Raw genomic sequence first — 16,583 nt, forward strand, 5'->3', positions numbered from 1 at the left:
TGCTGCCAGGCATAAACGTTCCAGTGCGGTGGTGCTCCCTTACCTAAAGGAGCCGACACACCGCCGGCCAGACTGAGAGGACGAAAGACCGCAGTAAGTCACTTACATTCATGAATCAGGAAAAGCAATGCAACCAAGGTCCCTGTGCAGCCAGACATAAGCCTGATGGGACTGAATATTGCCTATGTACTGCCCCGTCCTATGATGTAACAATACCGGATATACATATAAAACGCTCCTCATCATTTTAACCCCTTTAATTTATTATTATTTTCTTTTTTCCTGTAACACGCCTTCCCCCCCCCCCTTTTTTTTTTACCACTGTAATACTACACAACCATAACCAGAATGTATCAAGACATGACAGGCAAATGTAAGCTGTAATAACACCGCCGACCAGCAGATGGCATGCTGGGACAACCTAAGGCAGCAGAGCGCAGCTCTAAACACATGGAAGCCGGCTCTGCCGCCCGCCGAGACGTGCAGGTAACAACGTGCGGCGTGTCTGTGCCGATCCCTCCCCCCCTGCCCAGGAATGAAGCCGCAAGGCCCTGATCTTACCGCTGGAAGACGTGAACGCTGGGATGTAGACATCGATGCCGATGAGAGGCAGCGACCGTATACTCACGTGCGTACAGGCGCCCGGAAGTGACGCAGAAACGAGCTGCCGGTAAGGTGAGGAGGCTGCTGCTTATAAGCAGTATAGCCCCGCCTCCCCTCACACAAATGCGGCAAATAGCCATTTGCCTATAACATATTGTCTCCATTTTTGCATCCAGTCCCTCGTGTTGGTGTCTGTTGGGTCAGAGGTAAAGCGGTTCTCAGCTTCCTTGCATTGGCTATTTAACTCGTTCTCTTTACGCTGAGAATCTTTTTTGATGTGGGATATAGAAGACTTAAGACATCCTCTCATATAGGCTTTCAAAGTATCCCACATCAATAAGTCATTCGTTTCATCTGTATGTATTTCCAGGAATACATTGAGTTGGTCTGGGACTCGGTCATTGTTTGTCATTAACGTCAGCCAAAAGGGATGTATACGTATCTTATTTCTACATATTACTGTGTCAGGTATCGTCAGCTGCATTATAATCGGTGCGTGATCCGGCAATCCCTGCGGTTCATACTGTATATCTAACAGATCTAGGGGTAAAGCAGGAATATTCTTTTCGATCAGGATTTTCCCCCCTCCACATGTCCAGCCATCCTATTTCATTGACAAATCTTGCCAAGATGGTGACCGACGACAACAGACTGGATTGGTTAGTTGGGTCCTTAAATCTGTCCTACCGGTCATCCATCACCATGTTGTAGTCCCCCATACATATCATCCTAGCAGTGGGGTACTGTGCTGCAAAGCCCGCTGCCGCCTGTAGGACTGAGACACTAGCAGGTGGTGGGTTATATATGTTCATTATGACATACGGAACTCCGCTAACATGTGCAAAGACAAATATATATCGCCCTTCAGGGTCTATCACATTTTGATGTATTTCCCACCTAATGGCTCGATGTATCAGCAGCAACACCCCTCTAGAGTATGAATTCCCATACAAATTTACCTTCCATTGTACCCAGGGCTTCTCCATCCTCTCCCCAGTATCGGCTGTTAGGTGCGTCTCCTGTAATCCCAGAATGTGAGGGTTATATCTGCGTATATGAGCAAATACCGCTATTCTTTTCCTAGGGCCTCCCAGGCCTCTCACATTCCAGGACATCACTGTCAGGGCTGACATGACTTTTGCTTGATATTAATTACAGGAGAGGTCCGGTGCAAACCGTTTGTGCAATTCAGTACAATATCCCATGTCAATTGTAATTTTGCTCCGTGTTCTCTCTGTTCCATATACAGTATCTGTACCATGTCTTATAAAACAATAAAATAAACATGTATAACATAATAACTTTTCGAGTAGCTCTATGATCGGGGACCCGCATAGTGCAATATGATGTTATATCTATGCAGGTGCCTTAGCAAACTCCCATACTTCTTGCTTAAACTCTAACAACTATAACATGGAAATAATTTTATGACTAGTGTTTGCTAGCAGTATGTTATAGGGAAAACCCAACATGTCGCCATATCATGAGTCTCTTTTACATACTGTGAAGCTCAGCATACTTGCTATTTGAGAGTCCTCTGCTGGAGAATGGTAATGTCTTTCTGAGATCTTGAAGTCGCTCAATTAGGAGGTGATCTTCTTGGACGTTTGGATAACCATTCCTCAGCTTCCCGCGGGTTGGTGAAGAATATTGCTTTCCCGTCATCTGCCACTCTGAGGCGCGCCGGGTACGCCATGGAATACTGCAAGTTAGCTTCCCTCATGCGACGTTTAACCGCCACAAAGGTGGCTCGTTTTTTCTGCAATTCCGCCCAAAAGTCCGGGAAGCGTGAGATTGTCGCATTGCCCAGTGTGAAGTTCAGTGTGTTTCTGGCTTGGCTTAGGATGAGATCCCTGTCTTTCCAGTTAAGCATACGAGCCAAAAGGGGTCTAGGGGGTTCCCCTGGTGGTGGTGGTCGTGCTGGGACACAATGAGCTCTTTCCACAGCATACGCCATTGAGCAATTCGCATCTGGGAATATGGATTTAAACCACTGTTCCAAAAACATGGCGGGGTCTGATCCTTCTGTTCTTTCAGGCATACCGAGGATCCGGACATTATTTCTTCTTGCTCTAATTTCTAGGTTGTCGCATTTCTATCTCCAAAGGTCCACTGATCCCTCTATTGCTTGAACTCTGGCAGTGAGTGGTCTTGTAAGATCCTCCAAGTCTAAGACTCTTTCCTCAGTGTGGCACACTCTCTCCCTAAGTTGCTGTACATCATGGCGCAGCAGTCCTAGATCGATTCTGATTTCTGACCTCTTCGATTTTGCCAGTTAGGGATGACTGGCATGTTGTGATTGCCGCTATTAGCTGTTCATGAGCCGTTTTTAAAGTAAACTCTGTCTCCTCTGTCTCCTCCGCCTTTGGCTGCAGCGCTTGCTGGCCGCGTGTATGGTGTGCACAAGGTGAGGCGGATGCAGCGGCGCCATGCTGGGTCTCCTGCCTGGCGAACTCTTTTAGGCGCTCCGCCGCTGCCTGCGCTTTGCTGGGGCTCATATTATGCTTCCTCACACTCCTTCGACCACGCTGCAATGACCAGGAAATATTGGTGAGTTGTATGTTAGGATGGCTCAGGATTGTAATCGGGAGTCGGAGCAGGTCTTAGATGCGTCCGTTCATGTCAGCAGTCAGCCACGCCCCTCACTTTGGAATGATTTTACTTATCCAAGCCTTTCTGAGATTGTTTTTTCTTGACACATCGTACTTCATGCTAGTGGTAAATATGGGTCAATATGTTTAAATTTATTTATTAAAAAAACAAAGTCTATGGAAAATTAGATAGTGATACCTCACAAAATTGTTGTTAATTAACACTCACCGTATGCATACTTAATGTTGGCGTCATTTTGCAAATATCATTTTATTTTTTTTATTAGAAGGCTTAGAATTTTAGAAGGGATTTTAGAAATGTTAAAGAAAATTTCTAAAACCGACTTTTTTAAGGACCAATTCAGTTTTGAAGTGACTTTGAGTGGCTTATATAATAAAAATCACCCAATAATTTACCCCATTTAGAAACTACAACCTTCAAATTATTCAAAACTGATTTTAGAAACTTACCCTGTGCATCTGACGCTGCACTCAAATCACTATGGAAGTATGTGGTGCAGATTTTCCATTTTAATCTATTTTTCCTTGTAACACATAGGGATGAGCGAATCGACTTCAGATTAAATATCCGAAGTCGATTCGCATAAAACTTCGTTCCAATACTGTACGGAGCAGGAGTATTAGAATTTTCAGGAAAAAATGCTTAAATCGTGGGGTGCTTTATCCTGTTACCCTTTTGAAAATGAAAAATTTTAAATGAAAGTGGTACTTTGGAACAAAACCCGAGTTCGGGAAATGGTTTTTTACAGTACAAATTCATTTATTAAGTTATTACCTGAAGTCTCGCAAGACTTCGCGAAGCAATAACTTCGGCTCATTGGAGCCAATACATTCTAATACTGTACGGAGCTCCTGCTCCATACAGTATTGGAACAAAGTTTTATGCGAATCGGTACCCCTTCAGTGGAAACCTCCAAGAAGTAACCCCATTTTGGAAATGACACTCCTAAAGGCATTTTTCAAGTGGTATAGTGAGCACTTTCACCCAACAGACGGTTTATAGAATTTAGAAACACTTGGCTGTTAAAAGGGAAAGTTATATATTTTTTTCCAATAAAATGTTGCTTTAGCCCCACATTTTTCATTTTCACAACAGGAGAAAAACCTTGCAAAATTGGTTACCCTTTTCTCCTGAATACTGCAACACTCCATATGTGGTCGCCATTTGGCTTTTGGAGTGCAGGTTTTGCTAGAATGGTTCTCAGGTGCCATGTCACATGTGCAGAGCCTCTTATGGCTCTTTTTTTTAAGACTTTTTTTTTTTAGTCCCACTATGGGACTTGAACTTTTGAGGGTCTAATCCCTGTTTAAGTGCAGTACAATACATGCTGTATTGTACTGCGTTGAAACTGTCAGTTTCACGCTAACAGTTGCCTATGAAACCCAGCCCCAAGCTGGGCCTCATAGGCTTCCATACATGGCACATTCAGAGGCCTTTGCAAGGATTCCAAATGCCATGGCAACCATCGCGACCTTGCGATCACATTGCAGGGAGCCAATGGTTTGAGAGAGGGAGCCTGCTCCCTCTGTAAACCTCTTGTATGCCACAGACAGCATTAAGTTGTGATTTTTCATGGCCAGAGCTTCGATGATATCAGCTTCAAAACAATCGTGACTTGAATCTTAGTTGTTACACATTCTGAGATACACCAGCAGAAAGTAGCCCTCCCCCTTCAGCCAACTTAGATGTTAGCCAGCCAAGGAGAAGGCCAGTGGGAGAAGTGCTGACAAGCGGCACAGGTAAAGACATACATGTAGCTTGTCTAACCCTTTCTAACAGTGCATGTTCCCAGGAAGAGGATAACATTGACTTCTGTGCATCAATCTTGGCAGTCCTGAGAGATTATGAAACAAGGTTCCTTGCAGCTTAAAGATTGTATCTTCCCCACTCTTTTAGCCAATGTTATGGCAAACAGAAAAAGTGACTTCCAAATCACATAGTGTACTTAAGACTCAACTCAGTCAGAGGCTTGAATGGTGCTTATGTTAGGCCTTCATGTGCCATAGACAGATCCCAGGAATGAACCAGAGTTTTGAGAGGAGGATGTAGAATTTTGATAGCACTGAAGTAACGCCTATTCAGACAATAATTGGAGAATCTATCCTCACAGATTTAATGGGGAAAAGTAGTCTTTCAGTCAATAAAATTTTCTGGTGAACCCCTTATGCAGGAGCTTTAGCACATCATCCACTCCAGGACAGGAGAGCTTGTGGAGTTGGCACCAGCCAGAGAACAATTGGAGACACAACTGTAGACCTTGATGGCAGAGGATCTTCTAGACAAAAAAAAGATTTACAGAACCTCCTCATCCAAGCCCCTATTCACTAAGGAGTCCCTGTCAGCTTCCAGGCTGTCAAATGAAAACGTTCTGGACATGGATGAAAGAGGCTCCTCTGTACCTGGAGATCTTGAATTCCAAAAACGCCCTTCTCAATAGCTTCAACCCAAGATGAAACCATGTCCCGCAGGGCCAATATGGGAGAATGGCTATTGCTGAGGCTTGGTGTTCAAGAACATTGTTCAGGACTCTCATTCTCAGAGGAAATGAAGGAAACACATAAATCTTGATATTCGTCCAGAAAAAAGACTTTCTGTTCTTTCTTATTGTCATGATTAAAACAATATGCTGGGCACCCTAAGTAATACAACAAAAGATAGGGTGCTATTCACATGTATTCACCAATGTGCAATAATCAAAGTACATGCAAAAGACCAGATGCACAACAAGATATACAGTTGCAAGAAAAAGTATGTGAACCCTTTGGAATCATATGGATTTCTGCACAAATTGGTCATAAAATGTGATCTGATCTTCATCTAACAACAATAGACAATCACAGTCTGCTTAAACTAATAACACACAAAGAATTAAATGTTACCATCTTTTTATTGAACACACCATGTAAACATTAACAGTGCAGGTGGAAAAAGTATGTGAACCCCTAGACTAATGACATCTCCAAGAGCTAATTGGAGTGAGGTGTCAGCCAACTAGAGTCCAATCAATGACATGAGATTGGAGATGTTGGTTACAGCTGCCCTGCCCTATAAAAAACACATACCAGTTCTGGGTTTGCTTTTCACAAGAAGCATTGCCTGATGTGAATGATGCCTCGCACAAAAGAGCTCTCAGAAGACCTACGATTAAGAATTGTTGACTTGCATAAAGCTGGAGAAAGGGTTATAAAAGTATCTACAAACTAAGAAGACAGGTTGGCATTAGCAGGAGGTGCTCGAACCCACATGCAGTTGTGCATATATATAGGGGAGCAAATCCTGCACTTGTGGCCCGTTGCTAATGGCAATCCCCAGCAAAATGCATACGGTGGAGGATGCCCGCGGTGAACCACAAGTACCACAATAGACATCCTACACAAGGTAACAAGTGCGGATGTCATAATTAATATAACAATATAACAAAACAATAACAAACACAGGTGCACTCTGCAGTAAAAAAAGTATCTCCAAAAGCCTTGCTGTTCATCAGTCCACGGTAAGACAAATTGTCTATAAATGGAGAAAGTTCAGCACTGCTGCTACTCTCCCTAGGAGTAGCCATCCTGTAAAGATGACTGCAAGAGCACAGCGCAGACTGCTCAATGAGGTGAAGAAGAATCCTAGAGTGTCAGCTAAAGACTTACAAAAGTCTCTGGCATATGCTAACATCCCTGTTAGTGAATCTACAATGCATAAAACACTAAACTAGAATGGATTTCATGGGAGGATACCACAGAGGAAGCCACTGCTGTCCAAAAAAAACATTGCTGCACGTTTACAGTTTGCACAAGAGCACCTGGATGTTCCACAGCAGTACTGGCAAAATATTCTGTGGACAGATGAAACCAAAGTTGAGTTGTTTGGAAGAAACACACAACACTATGTGTGGAGAAAAAGAGGCACAGCACACCAACATCAAAACCTCATCCCAACTGTGAAGTATGCTGTGGGGGCATCATGGTTTGGGGCTGATTTGCTGCGTCAAGGCCTGGACGGATTGCTATCATCGAAGGAAAAATTTATTCCCAAGTTTATCAAGACATTTTGCAGGAGAACTTAAGGCCATCTGTCCACCAGCTGAAGCTCAACAGAAGATGGGTGTTGCAACAGGACAATGACCCAAAGCATAGAAGTAAATCAACAACAGAATGGCTTAAACAGAAGAAAATACGCCTTCTGGAGTGGCCCAGTCAGAGTCCTGACCTCAACCCGATTGAGATGCTGTGGCATGACCTCAAGAAAGCGATTCACATCAGACATCCCAAGAATATTGCTGAACTGAAACAGTTCTGTAAAGAGGAATGGTCAAGAATTACTCCTGACCGTTGTGCACGTCTGATCTGCAACTACAGGAAATGTTTGGTTGAAGTTATTGCTGCCAAAGGAGGTTCAACCAGTTATTAAATCCAAGGGTTCACATACTTTTTCCACCTGCACTGTGATTGTTTACAGGGTGTGTTCTATAAAAACATGGTAACATTTAATTCTGTGTGTGTTATTAGTTTAAGCAGACCGTGATTGTCTATTGTGATTTAGATGAAGATCAGATCACATTTTATGACCAATTTGTGCAGAAATCCATATCATTCCAAAGGGTTCACATACTTTTTCTTGCAAGTGTAAGAGAAATAACCACTTTATTGGATCTACATTAAAAAAAACTATTAAAAACGCCATGCGGAGCTATTGGAGACTTCATAAAGATAAAAGAAGTCCCAACTCACAGCACAGTTCATAATAAAACCAATGAATAGAGGTCCATGATAGATTAAAAAATCATGGAAATAAAGCAACAACATGATTGTGATAAATACAAAAAGTGCCAGTGCACATATGAAAAAGTGATTTCAATAGTAATGTGATCTGTAAAAAGGAATAATATCCAAAGGATAGTGGACTTAAAGAAGCAATCCTTTATTTATTTATTTATTTATTTATTTATCTAATCATCAGAATTATTACAATGAAATACAAGTGTATCACATCTTAATGTGGCAAGCAGCATCTGGAAGGAGCGTACTGCCCTTGCCCAAAGTGGAGTGTGGTAAGGAATGGAGAGGAAATGCGTACCAAAAAAGAAAGTAACTTGTGCATGCGCCATAACACACATGAAGATAGAGAAAGATGGGCAAATGTCAGCATATAACATGCGAATGCGCCATGACATAAATGAAGATGCGATAGAAAGGGCAGATGCCCACAATATCAATGTTGGGCATGCGCAAATTTTCCAAATAATATAAACTAATCAAAACATACAAAGTGTGTGCCAATAACGCTACCATGTTAGCATGCACGCATGCGCAAATAAAACCACAAGCATTTATGTAAGTAGAGAACAAGAATAAATGCCAAAATATCAGTATAATATGTACATGCATCGTAGCATAGAGACGATAAATAAGTATAAAGAAAAAATATCCACATAGGTAGGCGCCAATTACATCAATGACCCTCCTTCTTGGGCACAGCAAGTACTTTTAAATACACCTCCTTCCCCCTGGTGTAAGAGAACTGGCACCTTTGGGAATAAATTCTTGAATCAGGTAACACATTCTAGAACTTCCCTGAGTGCACAAGAGGATGTTTGAGGGAGCTGGGGGAGCTCCAGCAAATATCCCTGTTGAATTGATGACAAAACCCAAGAATCAGATGCTGTCTGTTGATACAGAATAAAAATGTCTCAGCCTGGCTTCCACCCTGGATGAGAAAGGCCTGGCATCAAAAACTAGAGTTTTTAGGTCTCTCTGGGAAAGGATTTTTCATAAAAGATGCTGGACTCTCCTTAAACCTGTACATACACTATTTCTCAAACTGCCTGATGCCTTCTTTAGGCTTGGGCATTTCCTGTACTTCTTGCAAAAAGGTCTAAACCTCAACTTCTTCCACAGTCGAGGAAATGCCACTTTAAGGGCCAAACAGACTGCACAGTCAGAATGGCAGTGATAAAAAATGGCATCTCCTGCCCATTCCTTTAGTCACAGAGCCCTTCTGGTTGTGGTGGATACAGCTAAGATCTTGGAGCAAAGCCTCAAAGCTTTCAAATGAGCACCCACCTGGAAATCTGCAGCCAGATTCATATCCGGAAGGCTGCTAAGGATCTCCTCTCTGGGAGCACCAACTTGAAGTTCTCAGGCTAAATGAGAGAGCCAAATCCTTAGTGCCCTGGCCACAGGCTACAGATGCCTTGCAGATAGAAACGGCCGAAGTATATACTGTACCTGCCTCAATGAGGCCTCCATCTCTTGTCCATAGAGTCTTTTAATAGAGAGGATTCTTCCAAGGAGAACATGGATTTCCCTGACAATCTAGCCACGGCGAGGTCCACCTTATGAGGAGCCTCCCATTCCTCAAAGGCTTTGGGGTCCAAGTTGTAGATTGTTTTAAACTTAGAAGAACCAAGGTCAGTTTCCAATTGGGTTTACCCTCGTCCATCTGTATGACGTCTTTCAGAAGAGACTGGTTATTATACAAGAGGCAACTCGAAGTATTAGGGAAGAAATATAGCGCCTCCCTTTTAGATCTCTCCTGTTCAATGTCTGTAAGCCGTGTACCAGGGTGGGCTCCCCAGGATACAGCGAAGTCACGAACGAGAGAAGCATCTCCAACACCAGCTTTGGTCAAAACAGTATTTTACTTAAATGTGGCACTGAACATGACCACAAATGCTGGGAACATACAATAAATTTACATACACCCAGCCCAAATGCTGAGACCCTTGTGCTGCACAGAGCGGCGCCCTCTGATTGATGCAGGAGGAAAGGGCGGTAAATTACGTACTGGCGGGCGCAACTAAACAGCCACGCCTTACCTGTTATTACCCTAAAAAAGAACAATTGTTTGGGTGCGTAGTGCAGGCTAGCCTGTGGTGCAGGACAACAGCTTACAATTTTACAATGCTCTACAGTATTCCCCCTCCCATAACTGGTCTTGTAGCACGTGCCTGAGTATTCCTTCTGAGCCAAAACGCCAGCGTGGCTTGAGTTTGTGGGAAAGTCTATCAGCTCTCCAGTGTGAAATGTCACTTTAAATTGTGGAGTCTTTGCAATGAACAGTAGCAACACTTGTGGCCTGACACAAACAGAAATCCTATCTAACTAACTGCAGGCCTGGTCTCAGTCTCTAGGATTCCAACTGTAATGAGGTGCGTGCACAATCTTACCGACCTGGGTCTGCATCCGCTGGTGACTGTGAACCAAACAAATGCCTCTCCAACAAGCATGCGGTACCGCAGTGTATGTTGCTTTGCTCCTCAGCTCTCATCAGCGTTCCTGGAAGCAATCCTCGTTCCTCTGGACAGGATCAGGGTCTTGGACATGATAAGCTTCACTTAGCTGCAGCTCTGGTCACTGAGGGATGGCCCCACACCTGGATGTCAACAGATCCTCTGCTCACACAGTTTCTCAGTCCCAGCTTCCTCTAAGATGGCTGCTCCCTTTCTTCCTCTCCAGGCTCTTGTAACTCCACCTCTCATGAATATGGAAAATATGCAGTCTCTTAGCTGTGTTTAGAAAATAGCGGCATCTTGTGGCCAAACAGCAGAATGTCAGTCCAGATATTTAACACAGTGTTCAGACAATGAGAGCTGTTTCCCCATCTCACATGTCCTCAACCTCAACCGTCATCACATGTCCTCAACCTCACCTGCATCCATGGAGCTTGAGTCTGGATCTAGATGATGCAGATGAAGACAACTCAGGACAGGCAGCTTTTGTCACTACCAGAGCTTTGGGACGTTCTCACAGCTCTGTTTCTCCACCCCTGTGATGATGTCACTACTAGAGCTGGGAGGAGTTTTCTGTTTCCTTCCTCCCAGCTGCGCTTGATTTTCCTGCCTTTATATTCCCCCTCCTCCTATTGTAGGTGTGGATTATATTTCTCATTTGGGTTGTAGCTCTTGCTTGAGTATCTTCCCTTGCATGCTATCCTTTCACTGGACCTGTGTTCTGCTGCAGCAAGTACTCCGGATATTGCCAGCCTGTCTTTGGATCCGTCTTCACTGCGGCTGCAGCCCCTTCAGCTAAGTGTGCAGACATTGTTGTGTATCTGTGTGTTTTCTGACTGGATCCGAGGCGACCACGGTTCCCTCCATATACTGAGCAGGGTACCGGTGGCCGTGCCCCTTCCACTATTGTAGGGGTTACAGTGGTCATCAGTCTTAGGTACGCGGGCATGCCTCCTTCCACCATTTGGATCCGGGCATGGGCTTAGCAGCATAGGGAGAGCTTAGTAATAAAGTCTTCTGTGCAGTGGCGTGCCCAGGGTGTTTGGCACCCGGGGCGGGTCATTTCTCTGGCACTCCCCCCCAATACTTGACCACATACCTCTTACATCCAGGGACATCTCCTATCATGTAGACCTTCTATTTCCTCTTCTCCTCCGTTAGACCGCCATGAGAAATTCTTTCAGCCGCATCTCGTCTCTACAGAGTTTGTAACACAGACACGTTAGATTTCTAAATTTTTCCATCAACCTCTCCATCCTGGTGTCCCCACAGTGTCATCCTGCTGCCACCCCCAATACCTGTGCCCGTTGTGCCCCCCAATGCCCCAGGTACTATACTGCTGAAAAAATAGTTACCCTAATAGACATAATTGGAGTCCTTTATCAAACTGGTGTAAAGTAGAACTGGATTTCCAAAAGAGCTGTCAAAAATGAAAGGTGGAATCTGATTGGTTGCTATGGGCAACTAAGCCAGTTCTACTTTACACCAGTTTGATAAATGACCCCAAATGTTCCTATGGTGTCTAAAGCAGCTATAACGTCCCCTAGAATGCCCCCAGTAATAATAATAACACCCTATATTGTGCTCCAGGTAATAATCCCTCTATAGTGTCCCCAGAAATAATAGACTGGCCTCTACAGTGCCTACCCAATAGCAATGCCCCCATGCTGCCCCCCCACACAGTAAGTTCCCCCACACTGCCCCCCACACAGTAGTCCCCCCACACGGTAGTGTCCCCCACGCTGCCCCCCAAACAGTAGTGTCCCCCACACAGTAGTGTCCCCCACGTTGCCCCCACACAGTAGTGTCCCCCACGCTGCCCCCCACACAGTAATTTCCCCCACACAGTAGTCCCCCCACACTGCCCCCACACAGTAGTGTCCCCCACACAGTAATTTACCCCACACTGTCCCCCATGCTGCCCCCCACACAGTACTGTCCCCCACACAGTAGTGTCCCCCACACTGCCCCCATACAGTAGTGTCCCCCACGCTGCCCCCCACACAGTAGTGTCCCCCACGCTGCCCCCACACAGTAGTGTCCCCCACACTCCCCCCCCACACAGTAGTGTCCCCCACGCTGCCCCCCCCACACAGTAGTGTCCCCCACATTGCCATCCCTCCCATAATAAATTGCCCCCCCACTGTGCCACACAGTATCCCACCATATTACCCCCACGTCCTCCTGTGTGCACCCCACTCATGTCCCCCAAAGTTGCCACATTATAAAATAAAAGTTTGCCCCCCACACATCCTCTGTCCACCTCGGCCCCCTCATGTCTCCCAAAGTTGCCACATTGTAATATAAAATAAAAGTTTGCCCCCACACGTCCTCTGTGCACCCCGGCCCCCTCATGTCCCCCCAAAGTTGGCACATAAAAGAAACAAAAAAAAAAGAAGGAAACCCTAAAAGCTAAATACTTACCTATGCTTGCTTGCAGAGTCACGGCACTGTGCTGCTGAGTCCCGACACAGGCGCGCGCGATGATGTCATCAAGTGCACCTGCGCCGGGATTTCACTACCGCATAGGCTTCAGGCCTACTAGGCCTGAAGCCTATGGCGGTGATCGGTGGCGGGGCAGGGAACTATGCGCTCCGCTCCCTGCCCTGCAGTAGTATGTGGGACTGTGCCTGCAGGCTGAATGGTGGAGCAGGGAGAAGTCTCACTACTTCACCATCCAGAGCGCCACTGCCAGATGGAGGGGAGGATCTGAGCAGTGAGTGACAGTCCCGCAGCTTCCTGCGCTCCAGCAATTGTCACGGGAGCCAGACCACATGCAAACTCAGGTAAAATAAAGTTGTTTATTTAAAGGAACATAAATAAACATTCATCAGGGACAGCGAGGTTAGGAAGAAGCCGGTCAAGTCCAATGCAGGTAGTCGTCCAAGCCGGAATCAGGTCCAAAGCGGGTAGTCGTCCAAGCTGGGGTCAGATCCAAAGTGGGTACGTCTGCCGATGGGGGGTCAGACAACGGTGTAGTGAGGCGCCAAAGACAGGTAACTGGTTAAAGGAAGAGTAGGTGTAAATGGATGGAGCAGGTGTAATACAGCTCAAGTGGCGAATAAGCCAGCGGTCAAATATGAAAGGTAAACATAAAACATACCATATATTAAAAGGCAAGGTTGTAAAACTAGTTGAGTCAAAGGACTTACTTCACCGGGGAGGAGGGTGAACAGGATAAACTCAAGACAGCTGTCCTCCTTACCTCCCCCACCGAGGTCGCCAGTAAGATGGATGCACACCCTGTCCTCGTGGTGGAGATGAACTGGAGGACTTCCAAACCAAGGATGCTTGTTTTTATTATTCTTATTATAAAGTAAAAGCTCAACGCGTTTCAGGGATTAAAGATAGGTCCCCTTCATCAGGAGCATAAGCATAACCATGCGGGGTCGAGAGCCAGAGGAAATGTCAGCCAAGCCGGATCATACACAGGAACACACAAGGAGCTCAGACTGCCAGAGATGCACCTTGGAGAACAAATGCAAGGGCAATGAACTTGAAGCCTGAGCAGACTGATATAGTCAGGTGTTGCCACATCATCACTGTGCGACGCCCAGGCAGCAGGCAAGTGATGATGCACTCAGAGGTTATAAGAGACTACAGTCTGCACATGTCCAAAATGGCACCACCATGAGGATAAGGTAAGACCTTGACATTACCCTCCCCTCAATGGACCCTCCTCCATGGAGCAAAAATGGGACGAGGGCGAGGAAGTGAGGCGGTATAGCGATTGCAAACCAGTGGCTTCAAAAGCGACACGTGGAAGATTTGGAGATACGCATGCCAGGAGGAAGGTCAAGGGCATAGGCAACCAGGTTTACCTTACGGAGGATGCGAAAAGGTCCAACAATAAAGGGGGCCAGTTTTGGAGCAGGCACCTTGAGGTTGAGATTACGAGTCAATAACCACACCCTCTCCCCAATTCGGTATGAAGAAGCAGACAAACGCCTCCGGTCAGCCTGGAGCTTCTGACGCTGAGCAGAAACCCGTAACGACTCTTGAATCCGCACCCAAGAGGAACGGAGGGCACGAAGATTATCCTCCACAGCCGGAATGTCCTGCGGCAAGAACGACTCAGGCAACACAGAGGGCTGGAAACCAAAATTCTGCATAAACTGAGACATTCCAGAGGATGAGTTGATGGCAGAGTTCCTGGCAAACTCCGCCCAGGGCAGCAGATCCCCCCAATTGTCATATATCAGCGGAGAAATTGCTCCAGGGCTTGGTTGGAACGCTCAGCAGGCACCATTAGACTGCGGATGGTAGGCTGAGAAGAAAGAGAAGTGAACACCCAACTGAGAACAAAAGGCATGCCCGCGGTCTGAGACAATCCTTAGGCAACCTGTGTAAACGGAAGACCTCCCTGGCAAACACCGAGGCCAGCTCCTGAGCGGTAGGCAGCTTCTTAAACAGAACACAGTGGCACATCTTGGAAAACCGATCGACAACCATGAGGATAACTGTGTAACCTTGGGATGTAGGAAGTTTCACAATAAAGTCCATGGCCAGGTGAGACCAGGGACGCTCCCCATTGGGAATGGGATGCAGTAGACCCAAGGGTAGGCGGCAAGATTTGTTCTGTGCGCAGATAGAACACGCAGCCACATAAATGGCAACATCAGTGCGGAGAGACGGCCACCAGAACTGACGGGAAACAGCCCAGGACATCTGGTTATTACCAGGATCACCATCAGTCCTTGAATTGTGGTACGTGTGCAGCAGCTTGATGCGCAACCCCTGCCAGCAGGTCTCACCATGGGTGCATTGAACTGAGCAGCCAAGATCCATTCCTCAAGAGGAGAGGTCAAGTTGGTGCGGATAGCCGCCATTACATGATCGGAAGGTATGACTGGCGTCGGCACGGAGTACTCCCTGGACAACTCAGAATACTGGCGAGACAAGGCATCAGCCTTAACATTCTTGGAGCCGGGCAAATAGGAGACCACATAGTTAAAACGAGACAAGAATAAGGTCCACCTTGCCTGCTGGGGTGTAAGCCTCTTGCCTTTTGAGAGATACATCAGATTCTTATGGTCGGTAAGAATGAGTACCGGAACCGCAGAACCTTCGGGCAAGTATCTTCACTCTTTGAGAGTCAGGATGATAGCCAAAAGCTCTCTGTCTCCAATCTCGTAATTGCATTCTGCTGGAGACGACTTCTTAGAGTAGAACCCACAAGGAAGCAAGGGTCCATCAGGTGTCCGACGCTGCAACAGGAGGGCGCCTACTCCTGTATCAGACGCATCCACCTCTAGGACAAAGGGCAAACCAGGATTGGGATGAGACAGAATCGGAGCCGAAGCGAAAGCAGACTTGAGCCCCTCAAAAGCGATCGCTGACCTTCTTAGTCAGATCTGAGATGGGTTTGGCCAATGCGGAAAAGTTCCTGATGAATTTCCGATAATAGTTGGCAAACCCAAGGAAAAAGGAACCAGGACCACTGGGGCAGAACTGCGGAAACCTTCTGAAGGTCCATGGAGAACCCTTCAGCAGAAATGATATAGCCCAAAAAAGCAACCTGAGACAGGTGAAATTCGCATTTCTCAAGCTTACAGAAAAGCCCATTCCTACGTAACTGTTGAAGCACCCGTCTGACATCCAGGAAGTGTGATTCAATGGAGTCCGAATAAACCAAGATGTCATCCAACTAGACCACCACACATTGCTGCAATATATTACAAGAAAGACATCATTAATGAACTTCTGGAAGACAGTGGGCGCATTGCACAAGCCAAAAGGCATGCCAGATATTCATAATGACCAGTTCTGGTGTGTAGGAAGGCGCAAGGGGCCGTCATTGATGGAAGGTATGTGTCACTGAGATTCTCGGCCTCGGTGAGGTACTTTTAAGTGTCAGCGGCAGCTAGTGCTGACTGACACTGTTTGTTGTTAGTATGGCTGTAAAACAGATCCGGGCTGGCTCTTACTGGGAATAGCCAAAGTGCTGGGTGGGTGGCTTCGCCCCACGCTCCAGGCCGGGTCTTTCATGACCTATATAAAACCCAGCCAGCAGTCTCAGCTGGGTGTGGTTTATCCTCCATCTCACAGAGAAGTTGGGGAGTCTCTGTGTTTTGGGACCTGTAAGGTTGTGCTGAGTTAAAGGGCTGAGAACCGCATGCCGGGAAAGAGGCCCCTAAAGCCTGCT

The 16,583-nt window shown here is 46.1% G+C and overlaps 1 long non-coding RNA gene across 1 annotated transcript; it reads left to right on the top strand.

The window, feature by feature from the left end:
• The first annotated feature begins 560 nt into the window (after positions 1–560).
• Positions 561–15,768, top strand: LOC120997320. The gene is made up of 4 exons (XR_005778149.1): positions 561–572; positions 11,642–11,646; positions 13,361–13,365; positions 15,603–15,768. It is a non-coding gene; the product is annotated as an uncharacterized LOC120997320 (long non-coding RNA).
• The last annotated feature ends 815 nt before the right edge of the window (positions 15,769–16,583 follow it).

This window comes from Bufo bufo, chromosome 4, assembly GCF_905171765.1.
Source record: "Bufo bufo chromosome 4, aBufBuf1.1, whole genome shotgun sequence".
NCBI classification, from domain to species: domain Eukaryota; kingdom Metazoa; phylum Chordata; class Amphibia; order Anura; family Bufonidae; genus Bufo; species Bufo bufo.